Source organism: Sus scrofa, chromosome 5 (genome assembly GCF_000003025.6).
Source record: "Sus scrofa isolate TJ Tabasco breed Duroc chromosome 5, Sscrofa11.1, whole genome shotgun sequence".
Lineage (NCBI taxonomy): Eukaryota > Metazoa > Chordata > Mammalia > Artiodactyla > Suidae > Sus > Sus scrofa.
Window position 1 is genome coordinate 23209317 of NC_010447.5, and position 19298 is coordinate 23228614.

At 40.4% G+C, this 19298-nt stretch overlaps 1 protein-coding gene across 4 annotated transcripts in view; it reads left to right on the plus strand.

The window, feature by feature from the left end:
• The window catches only part of ATP23 (ATP23 metallopeptidase and ATP synthase assembly factor homolog), a 99398-nt gene that overhangs the window by 32463 nt on the left and 47637 nt on the right, over positions 1 to 19298 (plus strand). For 2 of the 4 annotated variants that reach the window (XM_021091901.1, XM_021091903.1), the window contains exon 1: positions 18630 to 18723. The exons of 1 other annotated variant lie outside the window; for it this stretch is intronic. The gene's annotated coding sequence lies outside the window, so the exon portion shown is untranslated. Of the gene's footprint in view, positions 1 to 18609; positions 18724 to 19298 lie in introns of those variants that run through there. One more of the 4 variants, XM_021091906.1, reaches the window with a different exon arrangement.

Consider the following 19298-nt stretch of genomic DNA (forward strand, 5'->3'; position numbering starts at 1 on the left):
CCTCTAGCAGATATCCCCTTGGCATCTCATTGGCAGAGTTGACAAGGGAAACGGCAAGATGATCATGATTAACTTACACTAATCAAGGTTAATACCCTTAGGGTGAGGAGGAAGTGTCCCCATTTGGATACAGATACCTAAGCAAATAAAACAAATACCTCGGACAAATAAAAATTTCCATTAGAATGGAAGTAGGGAGAATGTGGACTGATATTATTAGTGTCACAACCCCTGGCCCAATCAGTGGTGGTGATGGTAGGTATCTATAAGGTGCAGTAAATGGTCCTTTAGGGAAAGAAAATCTGTATACAAAATAAGTTCCATTGGGAGTTCTCTGACGGCTCAGTGGGTTAAGGATCTGATGTTGTCACTGCTGTGGCTCAGGCAGCTGCTATGGCACAAGTTCAATCCCTGGCCTGGGAATTTCCACATGCTGCATGTGTGGCCACAAAAAAACAAACAAACAGTGCTTACGTTGGCAGTACATATACTAAAACTGGAAGAATACAGAGAAGATTAGCATGGCCTCTGGGCAAAGATTACACATAAATTTGTGAAGTGTTTCATGTTTTTACTGAATCACTTTGTAGTACAGCAGAATTTCCCCCCCCCCCATTTTTGGTGGCCCTGCAGCATATGGAGTTCCTGGGCCAGGGATCAGATCTGAGCTTTAGGTGCAACTTATGCTGCAGCTGCAGCAACACAGAATCCTTTAACCCACTGTGCCAGGCTAGGGATTGAATCTGCGTCCTGGTGCTACAGAGATGCCTCCAATCCTGTTGCACCAGAGCAGAGCAGGAACTTCTGAATAGCAGAAATTTTCATAATATTGTTAAATAAATTATAATAAAAATAAAAGGAAAGAAAACAAAAAAACCCTCCAAAACAAAAACTAAACAAAAAACCCCCACCAACAAGCAAAAAAACTCAAGTTCCCTTAGAAGAAGATGTGAGCTGGCAGGCAATTATTGGCATCTCTCATCTGTTAGCTAGCAATGAAGGTAATTATCTGATGGGTACATTTCAAAAATTTATTCCAAAATAAATAAGAACTTTTTGTTCAATTATACAAATATGTAATCCTTGTGAAAAATTTAAACCATAAACTAAGGAAGTAACTGCAGTTTTAAAGAGGAATGAAGAGTATGTTTATTTACTATAATGGAGTGAGCTTCAGATCTACTGCTAAGCTAAAAAAGCAAGGAGGAATTTGAAATTAAAACAATTCCCGGAGTTCCCGTAGTGGCGCAGTGGTTAACGAATCCGACTAGGAACCATGAGGTTGCGGGTTTGGTCCCTGTCCTTGCTCAGTGGGTTAACGATCCGGCGTTGCCGTGAGCTGTGGTGTAGGTTGCAGACGCGGCTCGGATCCCGGGTTGCTGTGGCTCTGGCGTAGGCCAGTGGCTACAGCTCCGATTGGACCCCTAGCCTGGGAACCTCCATATGCCGCGGGAGCGGCCCAAGAAATAGCAACAACAACAAAAAGACAAAAACAAAACAAAACAAAACAAAAAAACAATTCCCTTTACAATAGCATCAAAAAAAATAAAATAGGAATAAATATAACAGGAAAATGTAAAACGTGTACTCTGAAAACTACAAAATATTTAAACAGAATTAAAGAAGACATAAATAAATGGGAAGACATCCAATATTCATGGATTGGAAGACTTAATATCGCCGAGATGGTTGGCAATACTCCCCAAATTGACTTACAGATTTAATGCATTCCCTTTGAGAATTCCAGTTGGCTTTTTTTCAGATATTTTCAATTTATATGGAAACGCAAGGAATCAAGAATAACTACAAAAAGCCTTGAAAAAGGAGAATACAGTTGGAGAACTCACACTTCCTGAGTTCAAACTTACTAGAAAGTTATAGTAATCAAGACAGTGTGGCACTGGCATGAGGGCAGATATAGATCAATGGAATAATAAACTTGAGAGTCCGGGAGTTCTCGTTGTGGCTCAGCAGGTTAAGAACCCGACTAGTATTAATAAGGATGTGGGCTTGATCCCTGGCCTCACTCAGCAGATTAAGGATCCTGTGTTGCTACGGCATAGGTTGCAGATTCGACTCAGATCTGATGTTGTTTGTTGTTGGACCCCTGGCCTGGAACAGAAGAGTCTTTAACAAGTGGTGCCAGAACAATCAAATGTTCATATCCCAAAGAATGAAGTTAGGTCCCTACCTATCTCATGCCATACACAAAAGTTAATTCATAACTGTGAATCATAGATCTAAATATAATAACTAAAACTATAAAACTCATAGAATAGGGAGTTTCCATTGTGGCTCAGAGGGTTAAGAACCCAACTAGTATCCATGGGGATGTGGGTGTGATCCTTGCTCAGTGGGTTAAGGATCCACAAGCAGCAAGCTGTGGCATAGGTCCTGGATGCAGCTTGGATCTGGTGTTGCTGTGGCTGTGGTGTAGGCTGATATGACCCCTAGCTGGGAACTTCCATATACCGTGGGTGTGGGCCTTAAAAAGAAAAGAAGAGAAGAAAACTCTTAGAATTAAAACACCAGAGTAAATCTTTGTGACCTTGAATTAGGCAAAGCCTCCTTAGACATACTGCCAAAAGCACAGCAACAAAGAACAAGTTGATAAATTAGACTTTATCAAAACAATAAAAACAGACTTCTGTGTTTCAAAGGATGCCATCAAGAAAATGAAAAGACAAGAGAGAGAATATTTGCAAATTACATGTTGATAAGGGACTTGTATCCAGAATATATAAAGAACTCATATAATGGCAACAGAAAGACAAATAAACCAATTGGTAATTTGGTGAAGGATTTCAACAGACATTTCTCCAAAGAGGATGTATAATGGCCAATAAGCCCATAAAAACTTACTCTACAACATTAGTAATTAGGAAATGCAAATCAAAACCTTAACTAGATAACACTTCACTTTCACTGGGATAGTTACAATAAAAAAGACTGGTAACAGCGAGTGGTGGCAAAAATGTGGAGAAACGAATTCACATTGCTGATAGGAATGTAAAGTGGCACAGCTGCCTTGGAAAACAGTTCCTCTAAATGTTGAACATGGAGTTACCATATGACCCAGCACTTCTACTCAAGAGGAATGAAAACCAAGTCTATGCTATACAATAACTTGGACACAAATGTCCAGAGCCGCTTTATTCGCAGGAGGCAAAGAGTAGAAAGAACCCAAATGGCTATTGGTTGATGAATGGATATCCAACATGTGGTATATCCATATAATGGAACATATTCAGTAATAAAAATGAAGATGGATACACATACAATACGGATGAACCTTGAAAACACAGTAAATTAAAAAAGGCAGCCACAAAGGACCACATACTCTATGATTCCATTTACATGAAATATTCAGAATAGGCAACTCTATAGAGACAGCAAGTTGATTAGTAGTTGCCTAGGGGTAGGGAAGATTCTGGGATTGAGAGGGAGTCACTAAGGCAGGCAGGGTGTCTTTGGGGGATAATTAAAATGTGGTAATGGTTCTAAAATTGTGGTAATGGTTGCGTAATTTGTGAATATACTAAAAACCACTGAATTGTACATTTTAAATGAATGAATTGACTGCATAGTAGCATACCATTTATTTTAAAAGGGAGAACAGAATTGCCTATCTAAAAATAGAAAGATAAACAATAAAATGAATGGTTATTTATATGGCAAGGGAGGGATAAGGACAGACAGGACGGGTAGAAGACAGATTTTTCTCTGATAGCCTTTGTCTTGGAGAGTTGATTTTAGAACCATGTAAATATCTCATACAGTTATAAAACAACCTAAATTAATAAAATATAATCCCTAAAAATTGAAAGCAAGAATAAAAAAATTAACCTAAGTATTGAGTTGGTGGCATAATCACATGAGGAATCTTTCCAAGTGACTTTTTTTTTCTTTTTTTTTTTGGTCTGTTTAGGGCCCCACCTGCGACATATAGAGGTTCCCAGACTAGGGGTGGAATTGGAGCTGCAGCTACACCTACACCACAGCCTCAGCAAGGTGGGATCCATGCCGTATCTGCCACCTACACCGCAGCTCATGGCAATGTCGGATCCTTAACCCACTGAGGGAGACCAGGGATCGAACCCGAGTCCTTATGGATCCTAGTCAGGTCTGTTACCACTGAGCCACAACAGAAGCATCCTCAAGTGACTTTAAAACATAGTAATTGACTACACATCACTTTAGAATATAACCTAATAACAAAAGGAGTTACAAAAAACCCACCCCCCCAACAAACAACAGCAGTTTTCAGTAATCATATTGTGGTAATGCCAAGATGGTTGTTTTGTGACTTGTTTATACATGGTGGGATAAAGCAAACGATGGTGAATTTTAGGCATGGGTAAAAGGAGATACAGATATGAGACTGATGTGGGCAGTCCTGATTTTGAATTGGACATATTAGCATAATCTCATGTTGCATTATATCTTTAAACAAGAACAACTTTCTAGCTTTACTTGCTGCAAAAAATCTAGAAACAATGAACCAGCCAGTAGAAATGAACATTTTTAGCAGATGGTGGCCTCTAAAACACCATTTCACATTCAAAAGAATCCGAGGTTCTTGAAGAAATGGCTAGTTCCATATCTGGGGCAGGAACTGTTGAAGACGAGTCTGTCATTTAGAAGGCAAGGAAGTTAACAGAGACTTAGAGAACTGAGTCAAACTCAGGAGCTGGTAGTTCCTACTGTGGTGCTGTGGGTTAAGAATCCGACAGCAGAGGCTCAGGGTGTGGCGTAGGTCACAGCCACGGCTCCAGTGCTCCAATTCAATCCCTGGCCTGGGAACTGCCACATGCTGCTGGAGAAGGAGTAGGGAGGAAGAACTCAGGATCTAATCAGAAGAGAATGGCATTAGCTAAAGACAGGACAATTTGAGCACCAACAGGATGATAACTGAGAAGGATTAAGCACATCAAATGTTTAATTCAAAAAAAATTTTTTTACATAACAAATATTTAAATACTTGAGTTAAATAATGATACTAAAATGATACTTTAAAAAAAGAAAAGAGATCTCTCACTATCGATCTTTGATGGATGTGAGAGAACCATCTTGTAATTTTGAAAACTGGTAAAATAAAGGGAAAGAACTGTGTTAATTCTGCCTTTCCTATATAAATTGTATTTCAGAGAAACCAAATCGTTTTGAAGGGAAGTTTCTTTGTCTTTGAAAGTTCCTCTTTGTAGGAGCATTTCAGCAAATGAGTGAGTCAGAGAATAACACTATTTTGTAAACCCTAATAAATTAATGTGTCAAGGTAAGGATTCTTGAAACTTGCTAATGACACAAAAAGAGAGACAACTACAAACCAAAAAGATTGCCAACAAAAAAAATGTAGAAGAGGATATGAAGCAACTGGAACTGTTATGGAAAGTTGTTTTTTTGTTTTTGTTTTTTGTCTTTTTAGGGCCGCACTCGTGGCATATGTAGGTTCCCAGGCCAGGGGTCTAATCAGAGCTGTAGCCACCGGCCTACGCCACAGGCACAGCAATGCCAGATCTGAGATGCGTTTGCCACCTACACCATAGCTCATGGCAACACCAGATCCTTAACCCACTGAGGGAGGCCTAGGGATCAAACCTGCAACCTTATGGTTCCTACTCAGATCCATTTCCATTGCGCCATGACAGGAACTCCTGGAACTCTTATACTTTGTTGCTGGAAATGTAAAATGCTGCAACCACTTTTAAGAATTGTTTGGCAGCTTTTAAAAAAATTAAACATTTTCACTCCTAAGTATTTACCCAGAAGAAATGAAATGTCCACAAGACAATGTGTATAAGAATGTTCATAGCAGCCTTATTCATAATAGCCCCAAACTGAAAATAATTCTAATACTCATAAACAGGGGAATAGATAAATTATGGTATATTCATATAATGGAATACTACTCAGCAATAAAAAGGATAAGCTAGTGTACTGATGTATCAACAATATGGATAAATTTAAAAAGTAAAATATTAAGAAAGTCACCAAAGAGTACATGCTACATGATTCCATTTATATGAAGTCCAAGAACAGGCAAAACTAGGGGGACAGAAGTGAGAAAGTGGTTGGCTCTGTGAGTGGAGGATAGTTGTGATGACTCATAGAATATTGTGTTTTTTTGTAATGCTTGTATTTCTACTCGCAAGAATAAAAATATTCTCATGTGCTTATTAACCATTTTTAGAGAGCCTGTGACCTATGCTAGAGCTGCAGCAATGCCAGATCCTTTAACCCAGGGATTGAACCTGCACCTCTGCAGGGACCCGAGCCGTTGCAGTTGGGTTTTTAACCCACTGCACCACAGCAGGAACCCCACGTTTATGTAGTTTAAGCTTTAATAGTTTGGGGCTTTTGGCCTCAGCAGCAGCTTGATATGGAATCTCAGCTCCCCGACCAGGGATTGAACCTAGTCCACTGTGGTGAAAGTGCTGAGTCCTAACCAGTAGGCCACTGGGGAACTCTCAGTAGTTTGGGGCTTTTGAGTTATGTTTAAAAAGCCCTATTTCAGGGAGTTCCTTGGTGGAATCGTGCACTTTCACCAAAGCAACCTGGGGTTCAAACCCGTGTCTGGGAACTAGGATTTCATGTCAAGCTGTGGCCAAAAAAAAAAAAAAAAGTCCTTTCTCATTACAAGACTATAATACTAGGAGATCTTTTGTGGCTCAGTGGGTTAAGAACCCGACTACTATCCCTGATGGTGAGGGTTAGATCCCTGGCCTTGATCAGTGGGTTAAAGGATTGGCACTCTGGTGAGCTGTGGTGTCAGTCACAGATGTGGCTTGGATCTGGCGTTGCTGTGGCTGTGGTGTAGGCTGGCAGCTGCAGCTCCGATTTAACCCCTAGCCTGGGAACCTCCACATGCCGCGGGAGCGCCCCAATTACATCCTTTAAAAAAAAAAAAAAAAGAAAAAAAAAAAAAGAAAAGAAAAAGCCCCACCAGAAACAAAACAAAAAACCACAAAAAATTATAAAATGATTCACTCTACTATTCATTTATTCTTTTTTTCTCTCTCTCTCTCTTTTTTTTTTCTTTTTAGGGCCACACCCATGGCATATGGAGTTTCCCAGGCTAGGGGTCAAATCAGAGCTACAGCTGCCGGCCTATGGCACAGCCACAGCAATGCCAGATCCCAGCCACATCTGCGACCTACACCACGGCTCAGGGCAACGCTGGGTTCTTAACCCACTGAGCGAGGCCAGGGATCGAATACAAAACCTCATGATTCCTAGTCAGATTCATTCATTTCCACTGCGCCACAGTTGGAACTCCTCTTCATTTATTCTTACAGCTTATCTTTATTAAAATGCTGTTGTAAAAATGTAAACATTGTAATACTTAATATAAAATTGAGCATTTCTAATAATCTTTACCCCCAATATAGATACCAATAATACTTTAATATATTACACTATATTATATATATTTGAAGCTTTATTCCTCTTGGACATCCTCTGTTGTCAATAGACATACATCTACCGCATTCTTTTTGACAGCTGCATGGGACGAATTGCACAGATCAATTTTTCTCAGTCTTTTTATTTTCCTCTCTCTCTCTTTTTTTATTTTATGGCCTCACTCGCGGCATATGGAAGTTCCTGGGCCAGGGATTGAATCCAAGCCACAGCTGCGACTCACACTACAGCTGCAGCAACGCCAGATTCTTTAACCCATTGCACCAGGCTGGGGATCAAACATGCACCTCTGCAGTGACCCAAGCGCTGCCATCGAATTCCTTTTTTTTTTTAAGCTTTTTTTTAAATAATGATTTTTATTTCTTCCATTATAGCTGATTTACAGTGTTCTGTCAATTTTCTGCTACACAGCAAGGTGACCCAGTCACACATAGATGTATACATTCTTTTTTCTCACATTATCATGCTCCCACAAGTGACCAGACATAGTTCCCAGTGCTATACAGCAGGATGCAATCGAATTCTTAATCCACTGCACCACAGAGGGAACTCTTAAGACATTTTTTCCCTGATCATTCCCTCAATAGGAAATTTCGATTCCACATATATACTGTATATATGTTTATGTACCTTATGCATATTTGTGCTTTCTACATTAAAAATTTTTTTCTTGGTCTCCTCAAGAACCATTTTTCACCCCTTTAGTTGTGATATCACCCCTTCGAGAATGCACAGTATAAATATTCCATCCCTTATTTATTATTCCATCTATGTATACCATTTTTTGATATACCAATGCTATATTATCCACATTTATCTTTATACATATATTTTATTTCTATAGGCTCAATTTCCAGAATTAAAAAGCAGTGTCAAAAGGTATTAACATTTAGCACAACATTGTAAATCAACTATACTTTAATTAAAAAAATGTATTGGGGGGAGTTCCCGTCGTGGCGCAGTGGTTAACGAATCCGACTAGGAACCATGAGGTTGCGGGTTCGGTCCCTGCCCTTGCTCATGTGGGTTAACGATCCGGCGTTGCCGTGAGCTGTGGTGTAGGTTGCAGACGCGGCTCGGATCCTGCGTTGCTGTGGCCCTGGTGTAGGCTGGTGGCTACAGCTCCGATTCAACCCCTAGCCTGGGAACCTCCATATGCCGCGGGAGCGGCCCAAGAAATAGCAACAACAACAACAACAACAACAAAAAAAATGTATTGGGGAGCTGCTGTTGTGGCTCAGCAGGTTAAGAACCTGATCTAGGCTCTGTGAGGAGGTGAATTTGATCCCTGGTCTTGCTCACTGGGTTAAGGATTCAGCGTTGCCACAAGCTGCAGCAGTGTGAGTAGCAGATGCAGCTCAGATCTGGCATCGCAATTGCTGTGGCTGTGACAATAGGCTGACAGCTGCAGGTCCAATTCAGCCCCTCACTTGAGAATCTCCATATGCCACAGGTACAGCCCTAAAGAGGAAAAAAAAAAAAAAAAAAAAAAAGTACTGGGATTTCCCTGTGGTGCAGCAGGTTAAAGATCCAGCATTGTCACTTCAGTGGCTTGGGTTGCTGCTGAGGCAAAGGTTTGATCCCTGGCCAGGGAACTTCCATATGCCATGGGCGTGCCCCCCCCAAGATGTTAACATTTAAAAATTTAGCACATACTGTTAAAGATTATTCCAATTATATGCCAACAAATGTAAACTGAAAATCTGGCTTCAATTATTACATTTAAGTCATAAATCCACTTGGAATTTATTCTGGGTTGATGAATAAGGTAAAGATCTAACAATTTTTCTCCTCCAAATCTAGCTCATTGTCCTTAAATACTTCATTGAACTAATCTTTTTTTGATTTGCCATATATTAAATATGGTAAATGCTCCTATATTTACTCAGGCTTTGAATTTTGTGCCATTACTGTTTATTCCTACTCCATTACCCTCATATGTTTATTATTCTTCTTTTATGTTTTAATATCTGATTATACAATTCCTTTAATGAATTCTCCTATTTTCTTGGTATTTTAATGTTTTTTTTTTTTTTTTTGCATGAATTTTGGAGTAATTTTGCTTAGTTCTAAAACAAGCAAACATCAACAACAAAAAAGCTCTTAAAATGCTATAGGCATTAAAAGTGGGATTATACTTTATTTGTAGATTAATTTAGTGAAAACTGTAGAATATCTTAGAGAATACTTCTAGAGTAACACATTTAAAATAGGGCGTGGAGGGAGTTCCAGGCGTGACTCAGCGTTAATGAACCTGACTAGGATCCATGAGGATGTGGGATTGATCCCTGGCCTTGCTCAGTGGGTCGGGGATCCAGGGTTGCCATGAGCTGTGGTGTAGGTCACAGATGAGGCTCAGATTCCATGTCGCTGTGGCTGTACTGTAGGTCAGCATCTGTAGCTCCCATTTGACCCCTAGCCTGCGAACTTCCATATGCCACAGGTGTGGCCCTAAAAAAGCAAAAAGCAAAATAAAATAAAATAGGGCAAAGAAACAAAAATAATGATTTAATGATGTATACCTGTATAGGATGTTTTGAATAGGAAATGACAAAAATCCAGGTAAAACTCAAATTTAAGCATAATGGAAGGTTTATCGGCTCATTTAACTACGAAGTTCAGTGGCAAAACTTGTCTTTAGGCTTGTGTGAATCCCTGGGCGCCAGCAGCGGCAGGACTTGTTTTCTGTCTCCCAGGTTGGTTTTTTTAGTTTCAGTTTCAGGCAAGCCTTCAAGTGACAGCAAAGATGGCCTGTTTCCTCCATGCTTACATAGTCTTCAGCACCTGCAACAGTGGAGGAAGAGTCTTTTTCCTTATTGTGTATGTGAAAGTACTGATGATGGCTGTCATTGGCCAGATCAGGATTGAGGGCAGGAGTTAAGGCAGGGTGGGGAGTTGGTTATCAGCCCCACTTGAACCACACAAGCTATAATTGGGGAGGGGTGGTTCCTTGAAAGGAAGGAATGTGGAGTAACTAAAAATGTAGTTTTTGGCATTACAATATCCATCTACTTATATAAAGAGGATTTTAAAAGAAATATTACTAAGTTGTAATTCTAACACTATTTTTCAGCATATTGAAAGTGACTTTGAGGCAATAAAGGTGAAAAGAAACCAGGAAACAGAGTAGGAAAATATGTTGAGGGACTAAAAAAAACTAGCTTTGGGAATTTCCTTCGTGGCTCAGCAGTAATGAACCCGACTAGTATCCATGAGGACTCGGGTTCAATCCCTGGTCTCCCCCATTGGGTTAAGTTCCCCGTGTCGCCTGTGAGCTGCAATATACGTAGCCGACGCAGTTTGGATCTGGCATGGCTGTGGCTGTGGTGTAGGCCAGCAACTACAGCTCCAATTGGACCCCTAGCCTGGGAACTTCCATATGCCCTAAAAAGGTGTGGCCCTAAACAAACAAACAAACAAATTAGCTTTGTTATTGAATATTTTTTGTTAGAATTATAATGCTTCACAAATGACTCTTTTCTTCTTTCTTGATCTCATTAGTTTAGATCCTCCAATATTTTGCTTCTTACATTTATCCTTTTCTGCAACTTAATCCTCTCCTTCTCTTCTAGCTTTTGATGGTTTTTTTCCCCCTGTTCCTAAGGAACTCCATTCCTTACCTCCCTAAATAAATCAAAAGCCCCTTAATTCTATTGGTCTTTTAAGCTCCTCTCCTTATATTCGTTGGTCAACCATAAAGAAATTGTTTAAAGTCATCAGTGATTTTCTTAATCACCAAATCCAATGGCTTTAGATCTTTTCCTTGATGGCCTCCTGTCTCTGTAGTACTTGACAATATGGACTGACCTTTCTTTCTTGAAACATAAATTCTAGTTCCTAAGAAAACTCACTCTCTTATCTGTCTGATGACTTCTTCCCTGGTTACTTGGTTGTCCTTCTGCCTTATTTCTTTTCCTGTGGGCGATTCCCTAGGTTCTGGCTTCAAACTGTTTCCCTATTCACTGTGTTGATAGTCTCAAACATTTCCCTATTTTCCAATGAACCATGCACCTTTCTTTTCTTTTTTCTTTTTTTTGTCTTTTTACTAGGGCCACACCTGTGGCATATGGAGATTCCCAGGCTAGGGGTGGAACTGGAGCCACAGCTGCTGGCCTATACCACAGCAACGCCGGATCCAAGCCATGTCTGTGACCTACACCGCAGCTCATGGCAACGCTGGATCCTTAACCCACTGAGCGAGGCTAGGGATCAAACCAGTGTCCCCATGGATACTAGTCAGATTGGCTTCCACTGTGCCACAACAGTAACTCCCCATGCACCTTTCTATTTAGCTGCTTCTGATCAGTTCCTCCCACTTTCTGCATGATCCAGTCCTATTATTATCAAAGGCCCAGCTTAACTTCTCCTAAAACAAATTTTCTCTTCTGAATCCCATGGTGCCCCCCCCTTTTTTAAATGGCACTACTTTTCAAACTTGGATTAGTTATTTATGTATAAGACTTGCCTTACTTTCTAGCCTTGAAACTTTAAAAACATTTCGTTTTTTTGGCCTCACTGCCACAGAGATAACACTGGATCACAACCTGCTGTACCACAGTGGGAACTCCCAAGAACATTTTCTTATTCAGCCTTGCATCTCTTTTACTATGGGGCACAGTATCTTGTATTTATTTGTTTATTCAACATACATTAAGCACCTCCTATGTACTGTGCTATGTGCCAAGTGCTGAAAAAAAATTTGTAGTTTCTGCATTCATAGGATTTTAGTCTCATGAAATAACAAAAGTAACAAATATATATTGTGATATATGCTTAATAAAACTTCGAGAGAAAGAATCTTACTTTTTTTTTTTTTTTTTTTTTTTTTTTTTTGCTTTTTAGGGCCATACCTGAGGCATATGGAAGCTCCCAGGCTAGGCTACAGCCACTGGCCTACACCACAGCCACAGCAACGCCAGATCAGAGTCGAGTCTGACCTACACTGCAGCTCATGGCAGCACCGGATCCTTAACCCACTGAGCAAGGCCAGGGATCAAACTTGAAACCTCATGGATCCTAGTCAGACTCATTTCCGCTGAGTCAGGACAGGAACTCCTTTTTTTGGAATCTTACATTTTTAGTTTCTCTTTCATCTTCTCTCCCCAAATTCCTGTCCTACATTTCCCACACCTTTTCCCTGATAACCCCATAGGTTTCTTAAACACAAAAGTTGAATTTGATTCATATGCTGTGGACATTTATAATTAAGTTTGTCTAGTGTTAAAAAAAAAAAAAACCCTCGCTTTTCTTTCTGAAACTTCTGCTGACTTCAGTATTTAATGTTACCACCTCTTCCTCATTCCCCAGGGGAAATCTTGGTATTTTCTTTGATTTCTCCTTCTTTCTTCATATTTATTTTCATTCAAACACTTATTCTTGTTTAGGCCGTTTTTTTTTTTTTTTAATCTATAAGAGGTTGAAAATTAGTATCTAGTCAGCAGAGGTGTTTTGTTTGGTCTGCATAATATTTTTAAAAATATGGTATTCCTCGAGTTCCTGCTGTGGCTCAGCAGGTTAAGACTCTGACTACTATTCACAGGGATGCGGGTTTGATCCCCGGCCTCGATCATAGGTTAAAGGATCCCGTGTTGCTGTCAGCTGTGGAGTAGGTTGCAGGTGTGTCTCTGATCCAGTGTTGCTGTGGCGCAGGCTGGCAGCTGTAGCTCCTATTTGACCCCTAGCCTGGGAACTTCCATATGCTGCAACTTGGGCCATAAAAGGAAAAAAAAAGTGGTATTCTTGTTTCTCTTGAAAAATTAGAAAATCTGGCAACACTGGGTCCTCATTCATGCAAGAATGGCCGGAGTGTTTTTCGGTTTTAGTTTTTGGCTGCCCCACAGCATATGGAGTTCCTGGGCCAGGGATTAGGTCCAGGCTGCAGTAATGACCTACACCGCCGCTGTGGCAGCACTAGATCCTTTAACCCACTGTGCTGGGCTGGGGATCGAACCTGTGTCCTGGTGCTTCAGAGATGCTGATCTCGTTGGGCCACATTGGGAACTCCTGGCTGGAGTTTTAGATGAGACATCTGAACCACTACTTTAATCTCTACCACTTCATATTTTTCTTAAGGCCAGCCCATTTTCTCACTTATGAAACATTCTTAATGTTTGAGTTTGCAATCTCTGGCCAATAAGATCACAGAATGTTAGTACAGGAAGTGATATTGAGAGATCATCTATTAGTTTCCTTCCTCTTCTCTCTCTCCTCTAAGAGATGGAGACACTGAGATCCAAAGAACTCATATTGACCAACTTTATACAGCTCATGTGTAACAGGATTCTATTATATGCCCTCAGGCCCCTTCCTCACTTTGGTGGGGGTAAATCCCTAATCTGGACCCTCATGTGCCTCACATTCCCCACCCAGGACCCTCCCAAAGAATTTTCAGAGTCAAGGTCTCTCAGCTTAAACTCTTATTTTATCAGGCCTTAAACCTTTATCAGGTAAACCATGTCCTAAGTGAGGCCACTTTCCTAAGAGGTTCTAGAATGTTATGAATCTTAAAACTCTATCCCCAATCCTGCTAGCCTTATTTTCTAGGGCTTACTTGCACATATATCATATTACTATGTGTGTGCGTGTTTTCTGAAACACACCCTATTCTTTCCAATCTTTTTGATTCTGTTTTTATTTATCTAGATTATCCTTCCCCAAACTCTACCCGATATAATTTCTTCCATCCTTTAAGGTCTACTTGAATGTAATCTCTTCCCTGAAGTGCAATAGTGAAGAAGGTGGTTTGCATGGGACAGACCTAGTTTGAAATTGGGCTCTGTCCTTTACCAGCCATGTGACCTAGGACAATTTACCTGTTTGCTCATCTTTTAAAGGAGAATAACACCCCTTTTACAAATGGGTTGACCATGATCCCACTTGTTGAAAGTACTGTAGGAATACCATCTTGCTTTTTGGCCTCAAAGATTGTCCTGATTTATCGTTTTTTCATAGTAGTTATTCTAATATTCATCAGACTACTCATCTTACAAGTTATTCATCATATATTATCAATATGCTATTGTATAGTTTTTCTTTCACAAAAGATGAGGGAAGGGATTTCCCCTTATATGTGTTTATATTTCTCATATTATGTAATAAGAGTTTGTAATTACTGAGTTAGTGAATAGGAGTATAACATTTCTGAGATGTTCCAAATAGAATAAACACAATAGTAATAGCTGAATCTCACATTATTCTCTTGTGAGGACCTTGGGAGAAATTTTTCTCAGGTTTCTATATCAAAGCTATGCTTTTCTTAAGCAACTTAAAAAATTCTTACAGAAGGGAGTTCCCGTTGTGGCGCAGTGGAAATGAATCCAACTAGGAACCATGAGGTTTCGGGTCTGTCCCTGGCCTCGCTCAGTGGCTTAAGGATCTGGCATTGCCATGAGCTGTGGTGTAGGTCGCAGATGTGGCTCAGATCCTGCGTTGCTGTGGCTATAGCGTAGGCCAGTGGTTATAGCTCTGATTGGACCCCTAGCTTGGGAACTTCCATATGGCACAGGTGCAGCCCTAAAAAGCAAAACAAACAAACAAACAAAAAAACCTTAGAGACCATGTGAAACTTAGCACTGTTTCCTTTTGCCTTAGTTGCTACTAACCTCAGAGCATTATTTGTGGCAGCACCCCTCTAGCAATTACACAGCATCTTTTGGTATGAAATTTTTTTTTGGTATTAACATACCTCGGCCTTTTTTTTTCTCATTATCTTTTGCCTCTGTTTTCTATTCCATATTTTCCAATTATAGTATATATATGTCTTTCTGAACACAATCTTTTGTAAGAGATATGGGGCATCAGTATATAAAATCTATTTTTAAAATGGTTCTTAAACAAAACTCGTCGAAGGAGTTCCCTGTTGGCCTAGTGGTTAAAGATCTGGTGTCACTGCAGTGGCTTGGGGTCACTGTTGTGGTACGGGTTTGCTCCCTGGCCTGGGAACTTGTACATGCCAGGAGTGCGGCCAAAAAAAAAAAAAAAAAAGCTTGTTGAAGCATTTTTTTTTTTTTTTTTTTTTTTTTAGGGCCACACCTGCAACACATGGACGTTCCCAGGCTAGGGGTTGAATTGGACCCCACACCACAGCAATTCGGGATCCGAGCTGTGTCTGCGACCTACACCGCAGCTCATGGCGATGCAACGCTGGATTCTTAACCCACTGAGCGAGGCCAGGGAATGGAACCTACCTCGTCATGGGTACAAGTCAGGTTTGTAACCCGCTGAGCCACAAAGGGAACTCCCAAAGCATTCTTTTGATCTCCTCCTTCACGGAGAGCCATCATTTCCTTCAAGGTCATCAGGAGACCACTTCCTCAACTTCCCACTCCACTTATAAACTTACTCACATCTTTAAAAGAGCAACATTTTATCTGTCCTTACAAAATGTATTTAACGTATAGACTATAGATAAGCAAAAAGCAGAATAGATGAAAAACAAAACATCACGTGCTACATACTGCTGATTTCATAACCCACTTTTCTTTTTTTATAATGCTTTCATAATCACTTTCTGTCATCTTTCCTTGTCATTAAATGGTCTTATACATCCTCATCCTAAGTGGCATGAAGCATCCCACTGATTGTGTAACAGGGTGGGTAATCAGACTACACTCTATATTACCTTCTCAGAAAACCTAGGAATGCTCTTACTTAAATTAATATGAGTGAATTTCTCTTATCTCCAACCATGTCTAAGAAAAAAGGGTGTAATATATTTAAGCAATCTTTTTTGGAGGACAAACTGCAATGAACTCCACTCAGCTTAACGTGTATATGCAGTTTTGACAACATCCTAGAAGTATACTTGCTTAGTATATATTTTAAGGATTTTGCTACATATTTCTAAAATGCCTAGGAAAGGGGGAGATGTACCAGTTTCTATCCCTACCTGCAATGACTGTTTCAGTGAACACTTTCCTAACATGTATACTATTTTAAAAATCTTTTTTCTATTTTTTTAGGGCCACACCTTTGGCATATGGAAGTTCCCAGGCTAGGGGGTGAAACGGAGTTACAGCTGCCAGCCTACACCGCACCCACAGGAATGCCAGATCTGCAACCACAGCTCATGAAAACACTGGATCCTTAACCAACTGAGTGGGGCCAGGGATTGAACTTGGATTCTCATGGATTCTAGTTGGGTTCATTACCACTGAGCCACAGCGGGAACTGCTGCCACTTATTTTTTACTAATAATGATTGAACATATGCATTTATTGGCCATTTTTATATGTATATTTTGGCATACTTTTGTTACTCTTTTGCCAATTTTCAATAGTTTTAAATGATTAACATCCATACCCACCTTGACATCCTCCTTCCCAGTTCTGCCTCTTATCTAAGCTAACTTATGTACCTGATCTATGGATGTCATCTCTTCCTATTTCGTTAGGGAATCATTCAATCAATTATCTTCTTCCTTGTCTTTATCCTTAATATAAAACTACCAGTTTTTTTTTTCTCTTATACTAATAAACATCACTAAGTCTCTTTTCCTCACAGAGAAACCCTTTTTTCTTCCACTTGCCATTCTCCTATGGTACTGAACTTTCTCTTTTCCTTTACAGCCAAACTTCTTGAAAGAACTGTCTTTACATGCTATAGCCACTTCATTTCTGTTTCTTCAACTCAATGGCAAACAGATTTACATTAAGGTCTTCAATGCCTTCTTTGCTGCTAAGATTTTGGAAACAGAAGTATATCACAATATGTATATGAAAAAGCAGGACATGAAATGGTTTCCCCCAAATAATCTCAACTACATAAAAAATATTTATGCAGAAAAAAACTTACATGTAATATATGAAAATTAAAAAAAAATTAGAAGTTCTTGTTGTGGCTCAGTACTTTAAGAACCTGACATAATGTCTGTAAGGATTCAGGTTTGATCTCTGGCCACACTCTGTGGGTTAGGGATCCGGCATTGCCACAAGCTGTGGCATGGGTCACAGATGTGGATCGAATCCCATGTTGCCGTGGCTGTGGTGTAGGCTGGCAGCTGCAGCTCCGATTGGACCCCTAGCCTGGGAACTTCCATATGCCACAGGTGCGGCTGTGAAAAGAAAAAAAGGGGGGGGTGGGGGGGCGGAGGGAGGAGGGTGGTAATTAATATTCTTTTGTGGCCAGGATTACACTGTGATCATTGTTACAAGTAACTAATCCCACTTTCTCTATTTCCTGTTCACCACATAGAAAATGGAATTCGAAAATTCCTTTTGAGGAAAGTAACATTTCCCTTGAATCTAAAATTCTCATGCCCTTACCGTATCACAAGAGGCAGTCTACAGTTTGAGTGTGAATTTTGAGTTCTCAGTTTGTGGTCCCATAAAATGCCCTCAGTTTTAAGAACAATAATTTGGAGTTCCCGTCGTGGCGCAGTGGTTAACGAATCCGACTAGGAACCATGAGTTTGCGGTGGTCCCTGCCCTTGCTCAGTGGGTTAAGGATCCGGCGTTGCCGTGAGCTGTGGTGTAGGTTGCAGACGCGGCTCGGATCCTGCGTTGCTGTGGCTCTGGCGTAGGCTACAGCTCCAATTAGACCCCTAGCCTGGGAACCTCCATGTGCCGCGGGTGTGGCCCAAAGAAAGCAAAAAGACAAAAAAAAAAAAAAATAAAAAAAATAAAATAAAAAAATAAAAAAGAACAATAATTTACGTTGATATTAGACCACATTACAATGTTAATTGGAAATTCTTTTTCTTTTATTTAAATTGCTCAAATGAATTTATCACATCTGTCATCAACTGTGGTCTTTGACAAGTTTCTTAAATTCTTTTTTTCTTTTATTTATTTAAATTACTCAGATGAATTTATCACATCTGTCATCATTATAATTGGAAATTCTTAACTTACATTTTCTAAGAGGGGGCAGAAAGTAAAGGAATGACAGGAGCCGCTGGGCCACCTCGCTTGGCCGAAAGGCTCCAAAAACGGGGAGGCATGACCCAAATCCCCAGAGAAGGCGTTCCGGCCGAAGTGCACGACTGGGTAACCCGATAGGAAATTTTTCTGTTGAAAGGGTCCTCTTGCTTTTTCCCGCTCATCCCAAGAGACCTCCGAGAGGCTCAGATTCTCCAGCTAAAGCGCCAAACCAGGGATAATTGTCAATTGTCTCTGGTTGTCCTGGTAACAGCCTGCGACCCCGCCCCCCAACCCGGCTCTCGTAAGTCTTCCCAGAATACTGTGCGCCTTCTCACATTCACTTCCGGGTCTGGAGGGCTTCTGTTTCCAGTCTCTGTACGTTGCTGCTGCGGAATCCTAGCGGTGAGGGATCACTGTGTCGAGTGTGGCGTTTTCCGCCAGAGAGGTGGTGATTGCTTTGTTCTTTCCCTACATTCAACATGACAGTATCGCTAAAGAAAGGCTGTAATCTCACTGAGTTTTTGGTGGTCCTGGAGAAGTAGATTAGAAGTTAGTTGTGAAAAACTTAACTAGAAAGCACTTTAAAGTTATATCGGAGTTCCTGTTGTGGCTCAGTGGGTTAGGACTTGACATGTATCCATGAGGATGTGGGTTTGATCCCTGACCTTGCTCAGTGGGTTAAGGATGCTGGGGTATAGGTCTTAGCTGTGGCTTCCCTCTAATTTGACCCCTAGCCTGGGAACTTCCATATCCCGCGGGTGCAGCCCTGCAACAACAAAAAAGAAACGAAAAAAGTTATGTGCAGCTTTATTTGTTGCTGTGATACATATTTAAGCAACTTTAAACTGCTTACTTCCTGTTAAAAAGCAACTATTTTTGCTTTAGAAAATGCAGGCAAGCACACAAAACAAAACCCCCAAATTTCATCCACCTAGAAACAACCATTGAAAACATTTTGGAGCAGTCTTCCAGACCCTGTCTATGCTTATGCTAAATTTCAAACCTAATCACCTTGTATAC